Raw genomic sequence first — 6,142 nt, forward strand, 5'->3', positions numbered from 1 at the left:
ACCCAACATATCTGGATCAAACCATTTAACCTGATACCCCCAACATAAGTCTTCATATATGGACAAAACCATTTACCTGATACCCATTAACCCTACACCATTTAACCCCAAAGAGGAAAGACACTGCTCCTTAAAAGTATAATTTCTTCTCTTTTTTCAAGATAAGATCACTTTTTCCCCTTCAAAATAATAGTCTCCTCTGGCTTCAAAGTAAGAGTCTCTTACCGCCCCCCAGTGTGTCGGCCAGTTCCTCCTGGTTCATCTTCAGCTCTGTTTGATACTGCTGTACAGACTGACCACTGGTAAGCTTTGACCTCTCCTGGTGTCTGTGGAGAACACACACACACACACACACACACACACACACACACACACACACACACACACACACACACACACACACACACACACACACACACACACACAATTAAAGCACACTCGTAAAGCAACACTGACAAAGGAGCCTGCATTGGCTAAAGTTGTTGGGATGCACGTTATTTTATAACAGGGAGAGGCAAAGTTGTGCATTACAATGCAAACACGACAATAATTGGCACCATTCTGGCGCACTCAGAAGAAAAATGAACTGAATAAATGCCAGGTATATAGCATATCAGAGACAGGCAGACAATTAGTGCACTTGCAAATGAGAGCCTGCAGTATGACCGATCTTGTGACATTATTTAACCATCCATCTACAGCTAATACGATCAGAAAGATACATCATTGAACACATACACAAAGCCCACAACAAGCCAAACATCACCACGGCTGACTCTCGCACAATCACACAATCACTCCAACTACTCCAACTCCAAGGCTAGGCTGTTTCATTAAGACCACAACCAACCACAACTACCCCTGCAGTAGGCCTACCTATGCACAACAATAAGTTATTACATTGCGTCTATCTTCTGTTTGGCGCACATGGCTAATTTGAATATTTGCACAGGTGTAACGGTTGTGATTGGGTCTAAAGGACTCAAAGACAGGCTGAACACATTGGTCTCTTTCAAAGGTATATTTGTGATTTGTACAGCAGGATCACATGTCACGTCAACCGGTTCTGCTGTATACACATCAAATATATACAAATAATAAAATTATAACATTACATTTACATTTCGGAGCAACACACCTGAAAGACAGGCCAAACACATTGGTCTCTTTCAAAGGTATATTTGTGATTTGTACAGCAGGATCTGCACGAGTAAAACAAAACACTTACTTACAACATAGCTGACCAGTAACATGTGGTCAAACTACAAAATGTGAATAAACTCCCTACCAAGCGACAAACTATAAAAATAATAATAACATGTCAATTATACAATATACAATAATCGAATATGTCGAGGTTCATAACATAAACATACATTCTCGATCTTAAAACGTATAAGTCTTCGGAGCTATTTACAATGCGCACTAACCACATGTCACGTCGACCGGTTGTGACTAGCAACGGCCGCGCAAACACCTAAGGCGGATGCAGAGCTGCAATACCCAAACACACCAGCAGATGGCTCTAAAACACCAGCAACTGCTCTGTCATTTGCGAAACTCATGATAACTAATGAACAGTTTTCCATATCTGTGACTGTCTGGCTCTGCTTGGCAAAGAAATAGAACACATTTGAAAATAAATGTTTTGAACTCTGAATACTGGACATGGTGAGCTTAAAAACATTTAAGTGACCATAAGGGAGATGGCCTAAAACGGAATACAAATGAATTATTCTAGGAAATAGGCTTTCAGGATCAATTCAGATGTTAAACTGTTCTGTACTGCTTAGAAATGATTTTTTATGAAGCTTGTTTATATGCTATTTCCCATGCTGATAAAATAACATTTTATTGCTGTGAGTTGTGAAGATTATTCAAATAAATACTAAATCAGCTGAATCAGAATACTCATATCCCATGATGATAAATTAACATTTCATTGCTGTGAGTTTTGAAGATTCTACAAATAAATATTAAATCCGCTGAATCATTTCATTGATGCAAGCCAAGACAATCAGTCTATATCTATAGCCCACATGACAACACACACACACACACGCATGCACACACTTAACATTTATTGATAATCCGATATATAGTATTCGTAAAGCAACACTGATAGGAGCCTGCATTGGCTAAACTTGTTTGGATGCATGTTGTTTTATAACAAGGAGAGGCAAAGTTGTGCATTACAATGCAAACACGACAATAATTGGCACCAATCTGGTGCACTTAAAAGAGCAATCAACTGAATAAATGCCAGGTATATAGCCTATCGGACATGGGCACACCTTCAGTGCACTTACAAATAAGAGCCTGCAGTATGACCGATCGTGAAATTTAACCATCCATCTACAGCCAATGCGACCAGACAGATACATCATTGAACACACACACAAAGCCCACAACAAGCCAAACATCAGCACGGCAGGTGCGCAGGGTAAGGACACTAAGGCCGGTCAGTGGAGCCCCGACACACGTCACCTCGTCTCCCAGTCAGGGGGTGGATCTAGATACTTTTGTGGTGACTTTCCTGCAAAAGTCACATTCATGTGTGTGTTTGTGTGTTAATGTCTTTGTATGTGTGTGCTAATGTCTGTGATTGTGTGTGTGTGTGTGTGTGTGTGTGTGTGTGTGTGTGTGTGTGTGTGTGTGTGTAGGAATGTACATCTGGAGGCTATTCTGTTCCCGCGTGGCTTCAGGCCTCCGACCGCAAGAACCACTATCACTGGGGTGGTCTTCAAGGTCAGGACCCCCCAACACACACACACACACACACACACACACACGCACGCACGCATGCACGCACACACACACTCTTACCAATAAAACATCCACAAGCAGATAAGATACGATCAACTTTATGAATCCCACACGGGGGAATCACTTGTTATTGCAGCTCAAGAGTCAAAAGTACAGTGAAAGAGAGATTAAGGGAGAAATACAAATTCAAAAAAATATGTATAATCAAATATGTGTTGCTCTCCGTCTCTCTATATGTGTGTGTGTGTGTGTGTGTGTATGTCTGTCTGTCTGTCTGTCTGTCTGTCTGTCTGTCTGTCTGTCTGTCTGTCTGTCTGTCTGTCTGTCTGTCTGTCTGTCTCGCTGTGTGTGTGTGTGTCTGTGTGTGGATCTGGAGGCTAGTCTGGCCCCGCGTTGCTTCAGGCCTCCAACCGCAAGAAAGATGGGAACCACTATCGCTGGGGTGGTCTTCAAGGTCAAGAACCCCCAACACACACACACACACACACACACATACACACACACACACACACACACGCACACACACACACACACACACACACACACAGGGAATGTTTGAATCCAAACCGTTTTCCATTGGAATCCAATGTGAGTTCTATTCCGTTCCTGGACCAGAGGTTCCATATAAAAACGCCCTCAACACAGTGAAACTAGTCATTGATGTTCTGACCCATATTCCTAATTCAGACAGGTTGTCTCTCTGAGATCAATATCTCTTTTACAGCAGGAACCTGGAAACAATCAACCTGGACTGGTAACCAATTAATTTAGAATATATTAATACAGTGAGAATATATGACCAATAATCTTAAGAAAACATGACATTCAGCAAACTGTACTTTAGCTTCTCTGTGGTGAAAGGTGTGCTGTCCCGTGTTGTATGAAAATATAAAAGCACAAAATGATGGAAAGTAAGATCAGTTGAAGGAAGAGATTCAGATGTTCGCCAAAACACAAAGGAAGGGTTCAGAACGGAGACAGAACGTGAACATGGTTCTAAAGGTTCTGAGTAAAGATTGAGCTGCTGGGCTCCTCGGTGAAGACAGATGGAATGAGGAAGGAGGCTTTGAACGTCAGCTGACTACACCTGAAACCTTTATGATGGTCAGGGCTGGGCTTCATCAGAACATACCCATAACTGTATCGAGACAGAGCAAAGGTTGGAGGAGGTCCATATAAAGCTATAAAACCACCACGACCCAGTCATGATGGTTGAGGTTAAAACAGTGGAACTAAAGTTACGTCAAGGGTATTAAGTTCTGCTGTACTTTGTATCGTCTGCAGTGATATCGTGTGACTCCCAACGTATCAAAATACAATCTGATAAAAAGCTAAGGAAAGACTTTTATCACTTTGAAGGAGAAGAAAATGATTACAGACTATTCAGAGTTAGGGAACAGACAAGACAACAAACCACACAAACATAGAAAAGAGATCTTATCCACGCTGTCAGAAACCCCTCAGATCGAACAGACCTGTAGCTGAGTTAGAGCTGTCATTAATCAATCATTAAATAACTAAAGAGGATTACTGGTTTACCTGTACTCCTTACACACACACACACACACACACACACACACACACACACACACGCACGCACGCACGTACACACACACACACATACACACTTTTACCAATAAAACATCCACAAGCAGATAAGATATGATCAACTTTACGGGGGAATCACAAGTACAGCGAAAGAGAGATTAAGGGAAAAATACAAATTCAAAAAAATAGAAATAAATATACAAATGAAATATGTCTTTCTCTCTGTCTCTACATCTCTCTTTCTCTCTCTCTCTCTCTCTCTCTCTCTCTCTCTCTCTCTCTCTCTCTCTCTCTCTCTCTATATATATATATATATATATATTTATCTTTTTGTCTCTGTCTCTCTATCTCTCTCTCTCTTTCCCTTTCTCAGTTTGGTAATAATACTAACACTGCCAGTGATAGAGCTAGTGTTTTGATATAACTATGGTTAACTTGAATGTGAACGTGAGATATGAATAATAACAATACTAACACTGCCAGTGATAGAGCTAGTGTTTTGATATAACCATGGTTAACTTGAAGGTGAATGTGAGATATGAATAATAATAATACTAACACTGCCAGTGATAGAGCTAGTGTTTTTATATAACTATGGTTAACTTGAAGGTGAATGTGAGTTTGTATTCTGTCTGGCTCACCCCATAGCTCAGCTCTGCTATCGCAGGACCGCTGTCATAATTAAGGGATGGAATTCACCTCTGTGTGACACATATCAGAGTGAGTCAGGGAAACTGAACACTTTTATTTTTATCTTATGGTTTTTGTCAGCAAAGGTTTGATTAAAGGTATATTGCAATTTAGTGACTGGAACTATCATGTTTTACCTGTAAAACATAAGACAAATCACTGTGTTTGAAGCTTTGTTTGATAAAGCATTTTTGTTTAACTTTGAACCAGCGATTGCTTTGTTTTTGTATTTTAATTTGAGTCCTCTAACTCGCTCCTATAGTGGCTTTTTAATCTGGGCAAAAGGCCACTATACAAGATTTTATAAAATGGGACAAACATCAAATTGAAACTCTTCATGCAGAATAGACCAAATAATGCATGCAGAGCAGAATTAGGATGATATCCAATTGTGATTACAATTCAGAAGAGAGCCCTCAAATGTTATAACAACCTTAAAGGGATACTTCACTGGTGGGAATATGAAGTTTTTATGAATTAAATAATTATATTTATTATAAATGTGAAAAAAAAAATTGAAATCAGTTCATCCTAGCCTGAGAAAAGGCAGAAAGTGTCTCTCTGGCTCAAAGTAAGAAATCCACCAACTCCCACAGTGCATTGCGCTCGCTGCCCCGCCCGCCTGTTTCCGTTTGGAGGGGGAAGGACCTATAGGGCGAGTGGTAGCGCGAGCAAACTTTGTGTAAACAAATCCCTGTGATACGTTGACTAGTTTATACTTCTGCTCTCGTTTTTTCAAACGCAATAATGCCCAGTGGTTGTTTGGTACCCGGTTGCACTGAAAAGTCGAGGATGGGACAGAAAGTACGTTTTCACGTTTTGCCAGCGAAGGACGATCAGCGTTGCACACTAGCCCTGCGGGCGATGAACAACCCCACAATTGGAGAAGACGCCGGTATGGAAACTATAAAAGGAAAAACGATATGCAGTCTCCGTTTCAAACTGGAGGTTAATGATATAAATCTTTTCAGCATGATGAGGCACGCCCTCAAACCAACAGCTGTTCCGTCCGTCTTCGCTGGGGGCCCGTTCCCAGATGACGAGCTGGCCGGGGCTTCTAATGCACCCCCCTCAGCAAAACGCACTCGCCTACAGGTGAGACTGTCGTACTATTCTACTATATTTCTGTTTACAAAGT

Source organism: Pollachius pollachius (assembly GCF_949987615.1).
Source record: "Pollachius pollachius genome assembly, chromosome: 18".
Lineage (NCBI taxonomy): Eukaryota > Metazoa > Chordata > Actinopteri > Gadiformes > Gadidae > Pollachius > Pollachius pollachius.